We start from the raw sequence: 23,410 nt of genomic DNA, 5'->3' as shown, positions 1-23,410 counted from the left end.
AAAATGTTTTGCACAACATCAAAATGCACATTTAGTATTCTACATATCAGTCTTAATGAAATGCAGTCGGTACTTGATAATATTTTAATGTTATAAATCTAACAAATTGATGCATAATAATAATGGACGAAAAAGTAACGTGATATCTTTCTTAATACCTTCTTATCTTAACGATAAAAGCATTGGTCAGTCCTTAGAGCATGTACTAAAAACTGCACTAACACAATAATAAAAAAGTACCATATATTTGCTTTAAAAAAAAGTGATTGCATGTATGTAATAAGACACATATGTAGCCGTACACATATTGCTTATAGAAGTGTTACACATCCCATGCTTCTTTTGTGTATAGAGGCGTTTGTGTGTAGACGGGAAACATGCACCACACACAGAGTTAGCGCCACGGAGCATATATCCTCCGACCGATACCATCGCAATGCTGCATATGCTTATTGAGACGGAGAACGTAACACGCAACATGCAAATGGAGTTTTTCCCTCCGACTCTAATGGCTTTTCATTGCTTTACTTATACTACAAGTGTTTCAAACTATCGCATTTTTTATTCACATATATTTTCATCCAATCATGTCCTTGTCAGCAATTATTCATATCTCACTTCCTCTTATGTGAACTAGGGATATGTTTTCCTCGTTATTGTTAAGTGGAAACGTATATGTTTAACCACAACAGAACTTCGTCATGGATAAATATGAGTGTTCTCGACTTTAATGGAAAAGACCTGGTGGAAGTACGTATGGTTTCGTTCTTGTAGTAAACTGTTTGTATATCCTTAGTTCTGCAAAGGAACATTGCACACCTAATTAATTTAAGTACACAAAACTATCATTTCAGTTGGATAAGAAAGTAACATTAGTGGACATTTCTGTATTTAAAAAGCAGTATAATGCGATACATTTCAGACTTCCAAAATGTTCTATATATGAGTCTTATGCACACTGTTCATCCATCTGTCCGTTTGTCAACAGACATTAGACTAAAACTAGTAATATATAGTAAGAATAAGAAATGATTCTTTGATATGAATTCAGCATCCCCAAAATACACGCGATCTCCATTTTTTCTCCCGTTACCACTTCTATTTCAAGCACGCAATAATATTTAAGATTTATTGGGTCCCCATAGTTTGGAAATCGAATTCAGTTGACAATATGAAACGAAAGTTTCTTGTTTAATGCAGATTTTAAAAGAAAAAAAATAGAAATAATCAGTTTTGGAACCATTGAAGAATTCTGGCCACCCAGATGGCGCACGTTCAACCACATAAATGGTTAGCACATCGGGTATTAATCACTCTGCTTACACAAAAAGTTCCCCGGACGCGTTCTATCGAGGAATGATGAAGGGAACTGTCCATCCAGATCAAATAATCTTCCCAATTAGACTATTTTCTATCTGGTTAGCTCAACTCTCAGGTATATGAGGATAAGCCAAGAACAATTAGTGAGTTGAAAGGGAACAATGAACGCATCATTGCGAATTTACGGCGCAATATGTGTGCAAAAGTAGTGCAAAATAGGACCTTTGGAAACTATTCCACCCACAGAAGCAGAGATCGGCATTTTAACATTATCTTTAAAACATTGTCCCAGTGATTGCTTTTTACAATAACATATTTCTGGTTTGGAATTTGAAACTTCCTGATTGCAAACTAATAACATTAACCTAAGCATAGTAAGAGCACGTGCCATTAGTGATTCATCTATAGCTTAATGTAGAATTCGAATAACAAAAATTGCCATCGGGAATCGAACCTGGGCCTCACGGACAGAAAGTGAGAACGTCAGCCATTTGAATACAAGAAATCCCTTAGCAAGTACAAGTATTACAACTAGGGATAGGCAAAACAGGTTTTTATAAAAACCGGAAACCGGTTTCGAGAAAAACCGACATCCGAAAACTGACATTTCGATTTTCTCCGAAACCGGTTCGGTTTTTCACCGAAACTAAAAAGCCCAAAACTCTTTTGGAAAATACATAAAACTATATCTGTGCAAACGGAATCAGTTTCCGGATAACAACGAAACACTATTCTGGTCAGAAATAGAACCAGGTTTGGAAATACTGAAACCGGTTTCGATGAAAAGCTAAACTGGTTTTGAAGAAAACCCAAACCGCTAATTACAACACGAAGCCCGCTGCATTGTGATGGTAACGATCCTGCCACGATGTTGAGGACCATTTGATATTAAACGGGCTAATATTCAATTTATGAGTTGGCAACTGTGCAGAGAGGCCATCATACCATGACCGATACCAAATGTCAATGCCTGCAGTGCAGTTCTAAATTGAAACTATAAATGATAGGCATAGTGATGACAGCAACGTTTGGATTAAACCGACAGAGCAGAATTATTTGCATGCAATGTTAACTATGCCTTTAAGTCATATGTAGAATTCACAAGAAAAAAATATTATTAAAAAAACGTTTCAGAAGTTACGTTTTTGAGCTAGTCGTGCTCACTGCAATAAATGTGAAACACAGAAACTTCTTTCATTAGCATTCCGTTTTAATTTTCGGCTGATTTTGATCTTAAATTGCACTTTACGATAGAGCAACTCGCCACTTCTGTGATTCATATTTATCGTTGTACACGAAAGGATCAACCTACATTAATACGTTTTTCGTACTCATCTAGCCCTCACCACTGGTTTAGTGGGTAGCGCATTTGCCTTAGTTGTACGTGGTCCTGGGTTTAATTCCCGGTGGGTGAGCATACAAAAATTAATTTCACAATGATTCATATTCATTAATAAGCCATCTCCTTTACCTTAAAAAGCATAACCACGTGACGTTAAACTAAGAAAGAAATCGTACTTACAAAATACTCAGGTACTGTTAGAAAAATACCAGCTCATGTTTTATTTATTTTAGACTTCCATATCAAGAAATGAAATATCACACCGAATTTTGAGAAAAACTGAGGAAATTGTAGCATGCTTGCATAGTTTAGTTGAACCTTCTTTCCCATTGTTCCGCTCAGAGTTTGTTAGTATATTAGTGCCTTAACTTGGGAATTGGAGAAACGAACCTTTTAGTATATATCAATTACGTTCTGCACAGGATTATTCCACTGATAACTCAGTACATTCGAAAAAGTTTCATACAACATGCTAGTGCCTTATGTTGGCAATGGAGAAACGAGACTTTGAGTATATGTCAGGCATGTTCTGTACAACATGATTCCACTGGTAACTCTGTACGTTCCGAAAAGTGCCATACAAGATGGTAGTGTCTTATCTTGAGCAATGGAGAAACGAGCCTTTCAGTATATGTCCACTGAATGCAGTGTGATTCCACTGACAACTCAGTACATTCCAAAATGTGCTATACAGCGTTCTTCGGGGAAATGCTTCCCAATGGCCTGAGAATAGGTTCCTCTATTTACATAGGGATCAAAAACGGTAAGAAGTAGTGGAATTTCTAAATATATAAGAGCGGTCGGACGAACAAAATGGTAAACACCACTTTAGGTTAAATTGAGTTATTAGGTGGGATATGGGTCGGGATCAAATCACAAAACAGTATGTTGATAGTTTATTTTAGGAAAATGTACCTGTAAATGGTATAAAAAATTGTTTGATATGTGCCATTGCATTGAATTACATGGTAATGTTCAACCTTCTTTCACCAGTTTACTTGTAAGTTAAAAAATGTTGCATACCATTGTGTTTTCTGGCTCATATATGTAAATTCAGCTTCTCCAAAATAGGCTCCTTCTATGCCTTATTCTTCTATTAAACCGGAAGTTGTAGATATGTCACTGTAAGTATTGTTGCAGCTTAATTCTGTGTTGACGAATACAGTAGCCTTACTGTACTCAATGTGGGTTCTATTCGTTACTTGGGCGGTATTACGTTTCATAACCCAACACAGACTTGACTCACTCTTAATTACACATCACTAAGCAAATAAGTCCAACTTAAATAGTTTCCGTTTTCACAGCTATCTTTATTATCATAACCTCGTATGACTACCTATAGTAAATCTATCCCCTAAGATGCCACCATTTACATACATTAATCCATCCATTCCATTCCATTCGGCGTCTGTAAGATGCCGTGTAGTTTGGCCCAAACTTAGGTTCAGATGGCCTGTACATACACTAATCTCTAGCCCGCTTACTAAGTCAAGTCCCTACTACACAATTAATGTAATTAACAATTCCTCAATTGGGATCTAAACTTTAATAACTATGACATCCATTTCAACAAGTATCCGATCTTCAGTTCGGTACATTATGTTACAAACAAACACTAAATTATTCTTCTTTCTTCCTGAAGCATATTCAAAATTTTGTCGAGCTTTCCGCCACATATTCTTCTAATTCCCTACAACATTCTCCCCTTCTTCTTTTTTGTTGTAGTCTGAAGTTAATTCCCAATAATGTTTCTACACCTTCTTGTAATCTCTTAGTGTATTTCCGGTTACCATCCCTACTTGTTACCCTTTGCTTGTGCCCATTCAGGTACCGACCAAATCTCTATTTCCTAGATCTTGATACTTATTAATCTTCAATCTCATAAATCGATCCTTCGTTACCCTAACTAAATCTCCTTCATCCTCTAAAGAAAAGTGTTCTCTCCTGTATTCCAAAAGTAAGACATTTGTCATCCGTTCACCCTTTACAACAACTTGGTTAATAATCTTCTTGCCATTTCTCCATTTACAATCACTTCCTGTTTTAATATTGTATTCTCATAGTTTGGATCTCTATCATAGTTTTACAATACGAAGCAAAATCCATTTGTTTGTAATAACAAAAGGAACTTCAGGGTTCATGTCATTCGTAAACTATGCCAAACATAGTGAGTGAATTCGAGGAACCTTCCTTGAGTTAGTTTCTCCCTCTGAGATGAAGAGGATTTTCTAAATGTCATAAAATTTCATTCTCATCGAATTCGAGGAAAGATTATAATTAAGCTGTCATTTTATTCATTTTTTTAAATGATCGACTTGTAATGTTTGTTTACTGTAGCAGTAGTTTTTTTCTTCTTTTGTAAATGATATATAGTAATATGTAATTGAAACATTTTTTTACAGGTATATGGGCGTAGTAGGTCGTCGTATCTTTGTAATAAAGTCAAGATAACAATTGTATTTATATTTATTCAAGAGTTTTCGATAGATTCATTTCAGTTAAGGGTTTTAAGTATGTTGTTATGTTAAACCAGTATATCAGACATTTATCTTCTTATATATATATATATATATATATATATATATATATATATATATATATATATATATATATATATATATATATTAAATAGATTCAACATTCTAACTAATCCTTTATAATATTCCTCAACTTTGTAACAAAATAATACTAAATAATAATAATAACAAAAACTGGATCACTAATTAATTATAATCTATGTATGAATGTGAAGTGTATGTATATTTAATACAAGTTTACCTAGGTAAGTATGTATTTAAAGGAGTATATGTAATGTGTGTGTATGCCTGTCTGGCTACTGTCACAGAAAATCTGATAACATTAGCTACCCTTTTAGTATATCAGATTACAAAATATGGTAATCATTCCAGTTCTTATGTTAGCAATATATATATATATATATATATATATATATATATATATATATATATATATATATATATATAGATATATATATATATATATAGATATAGATATAGATATAGATATATATATATATAAAGGAACAAAAAATATATGTTGAGTAAATGACAGAAAAGAACATACTCAAACTATTCAACATGAAAAATTATAGTTGCAATTTATGTTGTTATTTATTTTTCGGTTGTGCAATGTAATCTATGTGTCTTGGGTTATATATATATATACGAGAAAGGAGGAGAAATTGGCAGTGTGGAAGGGGGAACGGGGAGAGGAAGAAAAAGATCATTAGTATCACAATAGCCAATGCTTTTTTCCATCCTTCTTTACATTCATTATTCCTTTTTCTCTTTCTTTCTTTCTTTTCTTATTATTATTATTTACACCAACTCTCGCAGTTAAAATACAAAGGCTGCAAAATACTTGCTTCGTGTGTGGTCCATCTAAACCCTGTCGTTGCTATGTTGTGTTCTGTTGTGTTGTTGTAGGAAGGTATCTTTTATTTATTCACTTTTTTTTTTTTTATTTCTCAGTTGTGAATTAAAATGGACTCTTGTCGTTGCAAAAATTTTTGTGAGCACGATTAGAATTCTTCCGTTCTACGTAAAGTTCTTTGGCTTTTACTTTAAATATTCTTTCTCTTTCTTTCTCTCTCTCTCACACACACACACATATTAGCAGCTTAGCTTTCTTTTCCTTCTCCTTTTCCTCTCTCTTCCCACAAGTTTAATAGTTCCAGAAACGACTTAATAATCGTGAAAGCTTAATTGCTGGTTTTTACTATGATGATCTGGCTATAAGTAAGAAACAACATACATATATGTTGTAGGTAGGAAGACACCAGCACATTTGTTATAAACTGTATGTATGTAGAAATGTACGTAATGTTTTATTTTTAAATTAAGTTAAATTTCTACTTATGAGAAAAGATATTTAAATAAATAATTTAGTACTTTTCGCTAATATATTATTTTTCAATCCTTTATACAAGTAGATATAGTATATTATGGGACCTACTATTAGAATGGAATAGGTTTCTCTTTAAGAATTGTATTTAGTTAGGTAATTGAATATAATGTAATATCTTAATTAAAAATAGCTGTTCGTAATCACTTATAAACATGCTTTACTTCATCGCTAATTTAATTACTTTCTTGCGCTTCCTTCGTGTTTTGTTCTTATCGCAATGTAGCAAATGTTTTGCAATAACTAATCAACCTTTCGAAAAGGTGTGAAGATTTCAATTATAGGTGTCAAGAGGTGTTATCGTTAATAGTTTGGTTTTTATGTACTGTCCTTATGTTCATTGTACTTACTCTTAACGAGATTTTTAATTTAGTTTTGACTGTAGAATCATAAAATAGATTGTAAAATTATATATATGGACTTTTTTTTTCATACGAATCAACTTGCGCGTTACAATTGGCACAAGGAATACTAACGTTAGTTATTGAATAATAAATATACTACTTTTGTACCGGAGCGTTAAAAAAAAAAAAAAAAGATTGATCACCCCTCCTTAAGGTGACTTTAAACGATCGCTAATAATCAATAGATGGCAGCACTTGTCTCCTTCACTTCAATTTATCTCGTAGGGAACAACGATATTCAAAGTAATTGAATTTCTTTTCATCGAGAGCATTCACTTAAGTCGTAATTATATTTGCTTGAAAGAAGTAAAATTGTATCAAAAGCTTTTCCGTATCCAAGAAGCTAACGCACTTGCTTTCTATGCGCAAGGCCGTTGGTTCAATTTTCCAGCTGAGATACTTGTCTTGATACAACCCTGAGTAGTGGTTCTGACTCCATTTTAAAGACTAGGCTTTTTCTCATTGTCTGTCGGTACTGAAAATGGATTTTAAACCACTATCAACACTGCATCATAAACATCTATCTATCTATCAAATGGTTCTAAATATGTATTCTATATAATGTTCATAAAATATGTTTGTATCGTTATGACTGACAGAAGTATTGCACTTTTAATACGTTTTTCAAGTCAAAGAACGCCTTAAAAGTCACCGACAAAAGCCTTTAAAAATAAATCAGAATAAAGATTAAGAAGGATCTTTCTATAAATCAATTTTCCATACTATATTGGGCGGTCTATGTTTCTTGACGGAAAGCATCGCATCAAAGCTATTCTTTTTATACTATATTGATTTGCAACTGCCACCAATAGATAGTTTATTGATATCATTCAGTCCTTGATAGTAGGACAAAGAGATGCATTCAACTTTATTTTCCATATCTCGGCCATCATATTACGGACATGAAAGTCACATCATCGCAATTTCACGAGAACGTGAACAACTTTTTTTTTTTTTTTTTTTTTTTAAGACGTCACGTGTATGTTTCTCGACTAACTATGTCCCGTATTAATATAATATGTGGAGTCTGTATATTATTATGAATAGAGAAGGAAACTGCAAAAGTTCCAAAATCAGTTCTTAAAAAACTAACGTTTATTTTGCGAAAAATATATTGAATTTAATTCGTGCTTACCAGAATTTTAAAATGTATATACTTAATGTACAGTAAAGGTTGGTATCAACCTACATGCAGGTTTATTATTATTATTATTATTATTATTATTATTATTATTATTATTATTATTATTATTATTATTATTATTATTATTATTATTACTGCAGAATGTAAGCCTATTTAACTACAATTTGGCATATCTTGAAGAATACCATGTCCTTTCCACGACCTGTGTTATTTGACACAAAGCATCGCATTCAAGTTATAACATCTCTTATAATATTAGGAAATGAAATGAAATCTTTTAGTATAACTTCCCACGAGTAACGAGTATGCCCTTTAGGTTAAGAGAAACGGGTGCTTAAGGCAAGTGAATGATGATAGTACCTAGGTAGAATTGGTGGAATGAGAATGTGGGGGGAAACGGCGAGAAAACCCACGCACACGATGTTATCTTCCACAAACTTACGTAGCCGCGGATCGAATTAGGGACTCCACGCACTAAAGGTCAGAGTTTTACCAGTGAGCCACTGACCGTGGTCTTTTATATTATGCTGATTTTACAGCTACCAGCAATATCCTGTATATAGTCAATTGATATATTTCAATGGAGAAAGAAAGATGTAGGTTAATACTCACTTTGCTCAAGAATGCATATCTATGTTATACCACATAATAATAATATTAAACATTGATATATTACTCGGAAGGAAAATATGCTAGAATACATCAATAGAGTTGAGCAACTCGGGAGAAGATAATGGTAAGCCCTACATGCATCGAAATTGAGTTATTAGATGGAATGGGTTGCGATCAGATCACAGAACAGTACGTAGGCCTAGGTAATTGAAGTTCGGAAATGTACTTGTAGTATGGGAGGAAAGCATGGAAGATGGCAAGCATGATTTCTAGAAAGTTGTGCGATCCTCTTTCAACTCGTAAAACAAACAAACAAACAAACAAACAAACAAAAAACATGATTTTTCCAGAATAACTTTGTTTACTGGTACATGAATGTTCTCTACATTAAATACAGTGGTATGTCAGTCGAAAAGGTTGGGAACCCTACTCGAGAGACAGGGCGAAAAATTTCAGAGGCAGAAGCACTCGCCAATCCAAAAATGATGATCGCCAGTATCTCTCACGTACAAATTATGAGAGGTCCTCCCTCCTCCCCCCCCCTAGGACCTTTGGTTTCACAAAGAAAGACTTCACATTCCATGTTTTCTCTCATTTAGTGACAATTATTTTCGTGCGAAACAGAAACTTGCGCAGCCTTTGTGAGTTTAGGCAGAAACCATTCGTACTGAACACTGGTCGCGAGCTCTGAATTTCTAGTCGCCAATGACGACCGGAAATTTAGCGTCTTTCTAGAGAGATAGGGAAAAAATAAACACACATTTTCTCTCAGTATGCTAGATCGTAAAGTGAATTTTACTAATGTACAATCTAATGTCGAACACGCATATATCTTTACTAAACTTCACATCACGTGATTTGTTTGTGCGCGTTTCTTGTCATATATGATTAAATGTGATTTTGAAGTGTATTTCGCTCTTGATACTGTGGTAGTTCATTTTATGCTTTTCCCCGGTTATTAACTAATGCTTATTTGGTTACCAAAGGGATATTGCTAAAGGCTCAAAGAACAAACAAGAGTTTCGTAAAGATGCCCCTCAACCAACATAAAACATCATCATTATATATGTTGATTAGATTAAGATTTTTGATGACAAAATGTTAATTTTCTTCCCTTTTTTTTAAAACCCAAATTATGATGATTAGATAAACACGCAATTATTTGTAATTTGTGATTATTTACGATCTAAAAAAAAAAAGGAAAAACACAAAGATCTGAACTTAAATAAAGTCATTTTACCTGTTCCATATTCATGACTTAGGATTGCTTACAATGGAATTTAGATTTCATATATATGTAATACAGAAATATAACTTTAGGCTATAGAATTATGATATGAAAACTGTTTACTACCTTTTTCATAGCAATGCATGACGGTTATTTTGCACATATTTGCCAAATTTGACATCAGAACAAGAAATAGGAAATATCAAGATTTTAGGTGCATTTGTTAGTTACTGTATGCATAATGTATTGTATATTATCTCCCATTTCATGTTTTGACAGTTCGTGCGTATTGTCAATACAAATTGATACAAAAATAAGTAATTAATTCATTTCATACAATTAAATTTGTTGAAAACCTTAGTTTCATATTCGGCAATTATTTTTTATAGTAATTAGAAATTAATTATAACCATCTGGAGAAAAAAGGACACACAATGTTGTGTGTTATAAAACTAACAGAATTGGGATCAAACCAAGGACCAGAAGTAAGTGCTCTAGAATTGAAAAATCTGTCCTCTCCGTTTCAATAAGATTTGTGCTTATCTCTTATATATAACCCTAAGGACAACCGTGGGACACAATAATATTTTTAATTTAAAAGATAGAAAAAGATAGTTCATAGCACGTACATGATGATATTCAACATTAACTGATAAAAAAGAAACTCAATAAACGATGAATTGAAAAAACACGTGATCGGTGTGGAGTATTGTAAATTTTCAAATTATCTAAAATCTCAAAATAACGTCCTGTAGAGGTGCCGCATTTTCCGAGATATTCACGCTCAGAGTAGATATGTTAAGGGTTATGGGAATATCCATGCGATTTTCAATCCATTTCAATTGAATGTTTCTGTTATGGGGAGAATATTTGGATGTTCAAGTGTTATCCTGTAGTTATCCCGCAAAGAATAAAAAAAAAAAGTCCCACAGGAAGACCCGCTTAGCAGGCATCCGAACATGAGTGGACATCTGGGTGGGAATTCGAGACGTCTAAGGTTGTAAGACACATTGCTCACATGAGCAAAACGCGCAGGATACGTAGATTTTTGATTAGGAATTACAGAAGGAAGAGACCTTTCGGTAGGCCACAAAGAATATAAGACTTTAACTTTAAAATGTGAATAATTATGCAGGCTTCTTGTACACGTTTCGCACAGTTAGGCCTATTCTTTATGCTGTTAGGCTATATATAGAACAGATTGTTTTATGTTACCATACGAATATTGACTCTGATTCGTGATATTCACCTATATGCTATGTTAATGTGGATAATCGTAAGATCCAGAAATAAATTGATTTGAAAGTAAGTTATCGAGTAATTAGTTTAATTATTACAAGTTTAAAATAAGGAATTATTATTATAATTATTGAAATGAAGATAAAATTAGTAGTTTTACGTTCTATATTCATGCCATTTATACACTAAACGAGACGGTTGATTAATGTAAGTGAATAATTGTTATAATTGGTAAAATGAGAACGTAGGAGGAAACGGAAGAATTTAGACAGGATGTTATTTACGAAGAAACTCACTTCGCCTGGGATCGAACCAGGGATCTCTCGTACCAGAGGTGAACACTGTACTACTGTTCTATCTTGCCCGTACTCTTATTTAATTGAATAAATTTTCCTTATTGTACTCGTACTCGTACCCATCAAACTTAGAAACACGTATATGGCAAGTATGAAAAGCACTCGAATGAGTCGGAAGCTCAAGTAAATAATGATGATGATGATGATGATGATGAAGAAGAAGAGAGAAGAAAGCATAAACGGAAAGTTTTCTAGACTCTCAATATAATATAGAATAATTTATTATATTGCCACTGTACCGTACGAAATATAAATAAACTGCATAAGAATAATGAGAAAAATTAGAAATTCAACTTAGCTAACGTTAGCTTTTACGTATCGCTACAAACGATCCATTTGCATTACATAAAAATAACGCTAATGAACTTATTAAGAAATCGCAATGAAAATTCCATCTTGACAAAATGCGCTTAACAACTTAACTTCTTTATAGTATTTTTTTAAAGAAGAAAAAATATCTAAAGAAAACTGGTCTTGCAAATTCGCCTAAAAGGAAGTCATGTCAACATATGAACATGTTGCTATATATATATTTCTTAGCTGTTATATTCACAGGTGCAGCGGGTACCTAAAAGTGGTTATAATTAAATTTTCAAAAAGAAGGCACATACAAGCCTTTATCTTTTGAAATATGAATAATTATACAGGCTTGTTATATACGTGCCTTTGTGATTAATAACATTTGTTCCGACATTTACTTTACGAGCGTCACATGCGAGCACAGACGTTTATCAAATACTGCGAAGGTAGTAAATATACTACGCACAAATTAGATGAAAATAATACATTATACTATTTATAAATGTGACTTATGCATGCTTTTTTTTTTTTTCGAGTGTGGATCTTGGTAGGTGGTCGATAATATACTTAATGTCACATAATAATTTTCTCACCACTGAATATATTTCGAACATATAAAATATGTAATGTATGCTATATTAATGTCGCAATTCGAGACCTATTATCACAATATTATTTATGTCATAGTATCTAGAAGAGTTAAGTATTTTTTTTATTTATATTCCTAGTTCTTATATACGTAGATGGTTAGGTCGACATTTTGCAGCCAGAATTTCGCGCAGAGGCAGATTTTGCCTGGTGTCGGGAAGGCCTAAGCACTCCCCTATTTTCTCAGTGACAAACATAATTTTGAAACTGCTATTTGTATATTTTTCAAAATTTATAGTAAGCATTACTCGTACCTTTTCTTCTTTATTAGAAAATTTTTGAGACATTAAATATAGTTTCAGTTGAAGTTTTGTTATGCAATGTGTGAAACAATACTTCAGGTCCACAATGTTAACGTCCAACCTAGTCATAATATCCATCAGGAGAGCGTTAAGTTCGAAACTTCTACAGGACCCATGAACTCATGATATACCTACCATAGTCTGGCTTCTGGCCTGGGGAACCCGAAGAAAATTTTCTAAAGGTGGGCCCATTCCATGCTTGCTCTATTACATCTGGTATTTAATATATGTGGTTTGCTATATTACGTACACATTTTCGTGAGCTATGGGGGAAGCTCGGGTCCCACCCTCCTCTCTCCTTTGGGCGCCCATGGTTCAGGCTGCCTCGCCAGTTTTTACCTTCTAGATCCGCCACTGATATCGCGGCACAAAATCTTATTTGTTCAAAACCTCATCATTCCAAATTTCGCAGGCCAAAATCTCGGGAAACAAAATATTTTCTAGGGTAAAACCTCGCCATCGTGATTTCTTCAGAGTCGAAATCTGAAGCTATCATTGAGAGCCAAACCCACAGGAAAATTGAATCCTCTAAATTTCTGTTAGGATCTCTTCTAGTTTGAAGGATTACAATTTGACATGCTAAAATATTTCACTTTGTCCGCATCTTAGTTTCTCAGCAGAATCCTAAGCTGAAGGAGACGGATCGTGATTAGTGCAAGTGAAAGATCATAAAGGGATAGGTAAAATGAGAAGGTAGAAGGAAACGGAATAATTCCAAGAAAACCCGCGGACAATATGTTGTCTACCACAAACTCACAGGGTCTTAGATCTAACCTGGAACCTATCTCACCAAAGATGAGCGCTCTTCCACTGAACCACTCTGCCCACCCTCCAAGCTCCAGGTTTACATCAAAGTAAACGAGTCAACTATTTAGCCACTTTGTAAAACAAAAGCACTTAGTACGGGAAGTGAATGCTTAAAATGCTCGTTTCAGAATCGAAAGGTTCTGAGTACGAATCCCGCCGTCGTCCACCATGACTGAGTGTTTGGAGGTTTATTTTCAGTCTTCTGGGAAACTGACGCAATTATTAAATCAATCATGGTTAACTACTTTGTAAAGTTACCTCTCACGTTTCATTGTAAATCATTTCCAGTATAAAATAGTTCGATAATATTTCTAAAATAATGGTTTATACCTAACCAGGAGCTAACCCATGGGAGTCCCACCGGGTCCGGATCCCCTAGAAAAAAACTTCCTAACTCAACATACATTTGTACACTTTTTTTTTTCAATAAAACTATACTTGTACAACAGGGAAATAGTTGAGGTAACATGAAACTTTGATCCTACACTTTATACCTATCTGTATTCTTTCTCTTATAAACATGGTCTAGTTCCAGGCCGGTAGCCAGCCCAAAAATGTATGGGGATAGGGGGCTGAACTTAGGAGGGCCCGATCCAACCATATTATAATTCATCACTATATTATAGTTAATTTGCAAGCCTACCATAAAAATTTTAGGGGACCAGCAAAAATTTAGGAGTACCCGCCCCCCTAGACCCCCCTGGATACGGGCCTGTAATTCTCATTTTTTCTGAAAATATAGGAGGAAGTATTTTATAATTACTTATTGTTTTTTCTTTACCGGTGCAGAAATATACCGGTTTAATACTATGTAGACACAGTGGCTTGTAGCATTGAACCAGTGGCGGATCTAAAAGGTAAAAACTACGACCACAGACCACAGACTATGATAGGTATATCATGAGTTTACTATAAACTTTCAAACATATATAAATTATATCTTAAAATTATTTTTGTCACTCAAAAAACTGGGGGGTTAGGCCCCCCGACCCCGGCCTAGATCCGCTACTGCATTGAACCCACTGCAAAGTTTGGACTCCCCCCAACAAAAATTTCTAGGTGCGCGCCCGTAACTAACTATGGCATTATCCTAAAATATCAAACTGTGCTACCGCACAAGAGATCGAAACAGAACAGAAGAACCATTATTTCTCTTCATTTCCGGTATAATTTTAATGGACTACAATCATGAATAAACCATTGTGGGAAAACGCTTCTAAGAAACACGAAAGTGAATATAATACCATCGAAGACGAAGATACACCTAACTATTTGTCTTTTCATTCAAGCTTTGAAGACCGTTTATCAAAATGTTGTTTGTATTTATATTTGTATTTGAATGTCAGAATAAAAGAAAATATGGCAACGCTGATGTTGTGAATGTCATGTCTTCAGTGTAACGCGTGTGTGGTCCCCAGTAAGAGACTGGGAGTTAACATGCTCAACTCGGTTTTATAACCATTAAACTAGCTGCCGAGGTAACAGAACGACATTAAGCCTACCAGCACTCTCGCAGTGTTGCTAGCTATCACGTATAAATATTCATTCATAAAAGACCGGTTCGCATATTTCTTTTTCTTTTTATATTTGCTTACACCGTTTAAACGTTTGTATTGGTGATAATAGCCGGACGTTATTTCTTTAGTTTTCTCATCTTAACTAAACTCTTTCCTTTTTTGTTTTCTGGTAGGGTCTAATATTTATAGTTCACAGGCAATAAAAATGAACCATAATCTTTGAAAGCTGATTCATACATCTTATATTGAGCCTTCTTTCTTAAAGGGGGTCACGGTGGCTCACTTGTAGAGCGTTCAGCTCTGGTGTGAGGGGTCCCTGGAACGATCCCAGAACAACATCTGCTCGTGGGTTTTCTCGGGGGTTTTCTGTTTCTTTCCACATCTTCTTCCCACTAAATCTTTCATAATAATTCACTTTCGGTTAAGCGTCCATCTTTTTAACCCTACAGGGCATGATCGTGGTACGTAGAACAAATAAACAAACAAAAAAAAAAAAAAAATCACCCCATTTTTCCTTCCTTTCAGAATCCAAGAGCTGACTCCATTCTTGACATGTGGCTGACTTCAATAACTATAGTGCGTCCAGTAAGAGAACGTCTCTGACAGCTCGCAGTGACATTGCCACTACTCGCGTGTCAAGGTTTTTTTTTTCGGTGCAATTGTAGTGGCAATTTAATTAATGGTATAAGACAGAGTGATCGTGGTTGGTAACACTGGTATCAAAGTAGGGGCTGCAATGTCCCACCGCATGTGGTAAGAAACGTCAGAGACCATCTCTTGTTGGCCGTGCTATAGGTATATTCAGCTTTCTATTTTTCTTTTTTAAGAAAGAAGTTTGAAATAACATATGGTCACAATCATTGTGTGTGATTCTGGGTTCAATTCCTAGTGAGGAATGTAATCTCTTTTTTTTTTAGGGGGCACGGTAGCTTAGTGGTTGAGCTCTTACCTCTGATGCGTAGGATCTCTAATTCGATATCCGGCCAAGTAAAAAACAATTCGTCGTGTACATAGGTTGTAAGTTTCAGGAGTATGTACAACTATCAGGGGTGGCACAGGGGTCAAATTTAGGGCCATTGTTATTCTCTTTATCAATGATCTACCGCGAAGAATACAAAACTCTCACACGCTGATAATTGTTAAGCTTCCTGATATGGCCATCCATCCCTGACACTGTCAGATATTTCTACATGTTTATCCTGTCCTTCCTTTAAGTTCCCCACTCTGTTGTTTAAGTATTTCTTGTTTCCAACATCAAGATCATAAAGCATAACTTGTTATTCATTCTTTTTAATGAGTATGTGTTGCTTTCTCCTGTTCAAGATCCTTATTTACTCATTTAATCCGCCCTCTTTGACCAAGCGTCAAGAGATATTGCAGAAAGCCCTCCAGAATACCTTATTCCTCCGCTGGCGCCATTGCATATTCCCAATTTATTCCTCTCTTATTTACTATTGTTCCAACATTCTCTTTTCAACACGTTTTTAATCTACCTCCATGACTTAATCTGTTGACATTTTTCGCTTCCCATTTTTGTTCTTTAGTGAGTGATCCTACCTTCTTTCATATGTTTATAATACACGTAGTATCCTTCTTCTCCGCCATATTTCAATGATTTTCGAAGTATTTATGTTTCTGATCTGGACAAAACTAGATTCCTATTGCTATCAGGAATACATATTTCCATACCAACTGTCCTCTCTCTTTGTAGAATGTCTCGTTTGCTTGCGCCATCCTAATATCAATATATTTTTTAGTTCTTTCGTCCAAGAAGTAATATTCGAAATGAATAGAGAGAGAGAAAGAAATTTTTAGCAGTAATTGAGCTTATTAAGAATGGGGTGGATGTGACCCACTTGGCATCTTTCCTTGATTACAAACTAAGGCAATATCTAAAACCGTAATATATATACAATATATGATTAGATTAACTGCAAGATGCATATACGTTGCTTCATAATACGAAATGTATGGATATTATTCGTTCTTCTTAATATTTATTAAAATTTCTTTCTCTCCCTTTCTCTCTCTCTCTCGCTATATATATATATATATATATATATATATATATATATATATATATATATATATATATATATATAAATCCTCCTTCTTCTACCCCAAGTTCCTGGGCTGAATTTGATTTAAATGGCATCGGAAGTGTCACTATTCATCTCAGCGACCCCGAAAAGTATGTATTCGACACTAATATCGGTCATTTTCGATCATTTTTTATATATTTCTCTCTCCTCCTCCCCTAAGTTGCACCGTCAAAGTGAAATGATAAAAGCCATTCCAGGCTCAAACGTGATCTACGTTGAAAATTAGATCGAGATCGATTGGGTGGTTCAAGAGTTATTAAGTCACAAACATAGTCAGTTTCATTTTTATTTATTTATATAGATAGATAGATTTTGTTCAAACGTGAAATTAAACGAAAATAAACACTGTATTCCGAAAAAAAAAAACATGAAAATAAAATAAGACTCTAATATATTTTCATTGCTCAGCATATGCAATGAAACCAATTACTCTACTGAGTGTTGGAAAGCTGATATTATATTTTAATATTATTGCAATTTTAGAAGGAGGGAAGGGAAGATTTGGAAAAAGGTAAGACTCATCATCTTGAATGACCTCTTTCTATTTGCCACTTCCCCTACTTTCCCTGCAACCAACAATTCAAAATAATTGAGAAAGTTGCATACGAAACAGGATAAATGCATTTTACGTTCATTCCTCAATCTGAAAACAATCTCGTCGCATGAGAACCAGAGGAACGTAACTCCATTTTCGTATGTTTACAGACGAGAGGGCAAAAATATTATTTTCTTTTAATAAGATGATCTGCTTTACGAGAGACGACCGACAAGGAGAACAGATGGTGTTACGTTCCATTTACACCAAGTGGGGTTTTCAAAATTATGTCCAAACATGAAGAAAACGAAAACCGCATTTTTTGGAGTTACGTTCCTCTGGTTTTCGTGCGACGATCTGTTCTATTTATTTATTTATTTATTTATTTATTTATTTATTTATTTATTTATTTATTTATTTGTTGAGTTTTGTGTCCCACGAGTGTGGCTTTTATACTAAAGGTAAAGATGAGAAATAAATCGTGATGATAAGAATGAAAAACAATAGCTCCTGCTCTGAGTGGCATTCGAAAGTGATATAATAATCTTGAAGTCACCAACCTAACGCCTTAAACACTCGATCATGCCACACTGCTACTTTCTGTTCTCTTCGTTGGTATTTAGTTACATCTGTTGAATTGTATTAATCATGAAAACTTATACATTCACCAATTCAGGAACACTTTAGTATCGATTCTTTCCATATGGCAACTAAAGTCGATATTGATTGATGCTAGCATCACTTAGTAATGTAGCAATCGATTCAACTGCTTGTTGTATTTGTAGAGTAATGCCAATGGCTCCAAATTAATCTGCGACGTTGCCACATTATGAAATTTTGATTCCCCATAGCGGCTGAAGGAGGCCCCGGAGGGCATACCATCATATAACATTTTCGCTTTATTTTGACTTGTAGAAGAGTGCTCTGTGGTCCATGGGCGCCATTTTTAGAACACCCGATATATATATATATATATATATAAAGAGAGAGAGAGAGAGAGAGAGAGAGAACTTAAACAGTTAAGACACCCAACCCAACGACATAAAGCGGATCTCCACTCGTATGGTGAGGAGACTATTCGTCACTTGTGAAATGCGACTTTCTTAATCAAGTACGAAAGTTCTGTTGCCTTCTGGTGTCCTTTTGCTTGAAATATTTGCAAACCTACGCAGTCAAACTGGTTCATCTACTCGTAAAATAAAACAATTATAGCAATAAATAAGGTGCTTTTGTGTTTTCTTCAGGGCTTGGAACACCATTTGTCGGTATTTGACATTTTTCTCTTTCTTTTGCGTACTTCTTTATTTCAGTTACAAAAGTACAGTATGTGTATGTGTGTGTGTATACAAAGCATTTATTTTATTTTACGTGGACCTGCAATGAGATAACATTTAGCTATTGTTCTTCATTTCTTGTTGTTTTTTCAGTCTCTTGTACTTTGTACGTAATTTTATTTTAGCCATTATCTCCTTTACAAGTCTTCATTAATACTACAATGACCTCTGAAATTATTGTTTTGTTCCAGTACACACATACATACATACTGTTTTTACAAACACTACAAATTGTAGCTATGTTTAAGCTGGTTCTTTTATACTTACTGTATAATAATTTATTGCTGTATGTAGGCCTGCTTAAGAATTCATCACATACGGACTTAAGTAATAAGAATTAAAAAAAAAGTGTTCAAGAAAATTTACAGATTTGAATTTTACTTATTTAATTTGTATATAGAGTTATATAGGTTTGTAGCTTCTAATTTTATTTAGTCAGTTTCTGTGCTAGATTTCTCATCTCTAATGCAAAATGTCTTAGTAGATTCCACTTCAGGTCCTATGAGTTAGGGATGCGCACGAGACAAGATTTGTGGCTCTCTCGTCTCGAAAATGTGCTGTAAAAGTGATGTCTCGATTCGAAAAATGTATATTTCTCTATTGGGAGAGCCGTGTTTCGACTCGAATTTTGTCAGGAAAATCCTGTTTCGACTCGTCTCGTGCGCATCTCTAAACGCCATTTCTATTTATATATATTTCGTTCATTTCACTGAGTTTCATTATAATCCTTTTTGGCATTCGTCTCCTTTAGGTTACGGGCAGTGGCGGATCTAGAATGAAAAAACTGGGGGGATTCCAGACCCCAGACCATGATAAGTATATCATGAGTTTCCTAAAAACATTTAAAAATATATAAATAATAGCTTAAATTATTTAAGTCACTGAAAAAACTAGGGTGGGGGGCTAGACCTCCCGGCTTCCGGCTAGATCCGCCACTGGTTATAGGTAATAATCTAGAGATATCATTTCATGCATAATTTAAAGAGTTTATTACAGCTTTTTTTTTTTTTTTTAATATTTTTGAATGTGCAGCTAATGATCCATCATCTTCCTGTAGAACAAGCGAAAGAAAATAGTGATCAATGGTTCTAGAAAAGGTGAGATTCGACTGGAAACTTCGACAACTTCTGGAAAATAACGAAACATAGTAATTCATTGTTGTTGTTGTTGTTTTTAATTGAACTTGGAATTTCCTTCCGGATTACCAGATAAACATACTAATATACCTTTCTACTCTGTAACAGTATTATTATTATTATTTTTAATGTATGGTGTTACCAAGCTAAATTACATAGGAAATTTTCATTCGACCCCCTTTCCCTCACTTTATAACACATTAATACGGTTGTTCTATGCTTGAACAAAAGTACTTCATATTATGACGAATTTGAAACAGCATGTATGTACTAACCTTATGTGGCCAGGTAGCTAATACCATGTAGCTTTCTGTCTCCGTGGTAAAGGGTTTGATTCCTGGTGGCGGTTATCTGCCTCACACATAAAACCGAATAGTGCTCCGGGTTTCACTTTAGGTCACTTCATTTCGTCTCATATACCCTTGCGGAAGTTGTTTAAATGAATGGGTTTGCATTCGAGTTTTGCAACATTTCAAGGAGATCCCGAATTCGGATTCCGTGGCTGGTCACCTTCGATCAAGGATTTCCTGTCGTGTTACAATCGCATCGAACTAACATAGTAGGTCATAATAAAATATTAGTCAAAACAGAACCTTGTTTATTACATTATTATTATTGATTTTACAGGATTATTTCCACTATTAATACAGTTCAATTGTACTACTCTTATTTCAGTTTTGCTTTTGGTTTGAAAATGTTTTCCAACATCACTGATTGAAAGACTTTTGTCATGCTTTCAGAATAAAAATTATAATTTAACGTCCATTACAGGTCTTTGTTCTTGTTTATTTATTTAGTTCTCTTCCTGTTCCCAAAACTTTTGCTTTTTATTATTCGTCCTTTATGAGCATCATGGTAGTGGACGTTATAAGATTACAATGTTAATACTAAGTCCGTTACTCCACACGGTAATACTGAATGAAAGCGAATTTTTGAATTCTGTCTTTTTTTTTTACAACAGATACCCCGAGCAATTATTTCGACCGAGCTCGTTAATGGAATCTATCCTTTAACATGTTCATATGTAACAGCGACCTTAATGGTGGTTATCCATATCACATTCATTCATAAAAGTTTGGCGTAATGATAATTATGCAACCCTCAAAACATTGCAGTATTTTGGGTTGCATAAACACCAAGGCGAAATAGTTATACATTCTTGGTTCTTATTTTATTACAAACGCAAATCAGTTCATTCATAAGTCTACGTTTCGCATAATCTGTATTTGATTAAAAAAAAATCAACAACCACTACAAAGGCGGTATGTATCGTATACGATCTACAGAATACATCCGATCTTGACTAAACTAAGCATTGAGTTAGGCCTTGACTTACTGAATAAGTATGTGAAATATGAAGATAGGCCTTAATTTACTTAGTAAGTAAATATGCATATAGGCCTCGACTTACTTAATAAACATGTGAAATATGGAGATAGTCCTTCACTTACTTAGTAAGCATATGAAATATGCAAATAGGTCTTGACTTACTTAATAAGCATGTGAAATGTGAAGATAGTCCTTGACTTACTTAGTAATCAAGCATGTGAAATATAAACTTGTTAAATGTAAAGGAAATGGCCTGTGAACTTAGCAATAAACATTTGCATAAATTAGGGAAGGACATAAAAGTTATTATTAGGATTGTTTAAGAGGCAAGACGAAACGAGAAAAAATCTCGTTTCATCCCAATTCTCAAAAAGCTTTCTCTAGTTTTGCTTTGCTCTCTAGTAAAATGTATGCCCTTCTTTTTATGTTTCATCTAAAAAATTATCAAAATTCTTCCGCGTCATGAAAGATTTACGAAAGGTGTGACATAACAACTTTCAAACTACAGTAAAATTTCGATTATCCGTGACTTTACTTTTCAAAGTGTTTTATTTAAAAATATTTTTCAAAAAACTTCACATCTAAAGAAGAAGTGTTTCAATACAAAAAAACAAAAACATTGACCGATTTTTTGTGAAAAAGTAAACAAACAAACTTACAGATAGAACGAAGGAAAGAAAGAAGTACAGAAAATTAGCGTTTATTAAATCATGATTGTATATGTATATATGAATCTTACCGTTAAAAAAAATTCAAAAGCATTTTCGTGTTGATTTGTGTGTCCTTTTCCTTCCACTTCGCGGATTAGCCCCTATGCGCGGTTATTGCATACACAATTCCATGGATAATTGGTAGTTTACCTTATATTTATTATTGGCGTATACTGTGTAATGACTTGTATGTCTTTAAACATTAATACATGTTCTTTATTGTGTTCGTAGAATCACATTATCAATTTATGTTTTTTTAAAATAAATAAATAAATAAATAAATAAATAAATAAATAAACCATATAGGGGGTAACACCGTAGTCTAGTGGTGTTATACTGATGTCCGTGTGGTCCCGAGTTTGATTCCCGGCTGGTGCTTTCCAATTTTTGGCGTCTATCTAGCGTCGTGAGGCAAACTGGGGAGTCATGTGAATAAAAGACGTGACGGCCACTAGATCTAAAAAGCTCCTGATAAGTCTGTTAGAGACAGGGAGACGCAGCATACTACCAGGTATTGTCACTAGGCCGGACGTAGTTCAGCCGGTCGCTAACAGATGGCGTTGGAGCGGTTCATGCCCACAAAAAGGGCTGTTGCGCCAAGTGGTTTTTAAATGAACCGTATAACATTAAAACAACGTTTGAGATATAAAACTTGGATAAACTAGTGTTCTCAATAAAACTCGAGAAAATTTTCATGCCTTGATTTTTTTTTTTTTTTTTTTTAATTTTTTTTAAGGTACCTTTCGTCTAGATTCTCGTCTCGCGGGCAGCGCTAGTTATTATACCTGAACTTGAATATACACTGATCAATTTTTCCAGAGTACATTGAGTACAGAGTAACTCCACTCAAGGAAGAGATTACATATTTTTGAAATGACTGTGTCCTCCTAAAGCCTTGTACAGTATATCTTAATATCAATCCACTCGAACCTCCTTCTTCCCATCCTCTTCTTAACATTTTTAACTGTCTTTCGCATCCTGTCAAAGAGCTTTTCGTTCCTCATTTAGATAACGTCAATGACATTTTTCTTCCGGCTCCATTCTTGTCTTAATGGCGCCATGAAATATCTTTTTTATTTATTTATTTTAATAAGCTTTTGCCCCTTTGCCCCGTCTGTCCC

Source organism: Thermobia domestica, chromosome 13 (genome assembly GCF_964235325.1).
Source record: "Thermobia domestica chromosome 13, izTheDome1.hap1.1, whole genome shotgun sequence".
NCBI classification, from domain to species: Eukaryota; Metazoa; Arthropoda; class Insecta; order Zygentoma; family Lepismatidae; genus Thermobia; species Thermobia domestica.
This window is presented reverse-complemented; position numbering follows the sequence as displayed.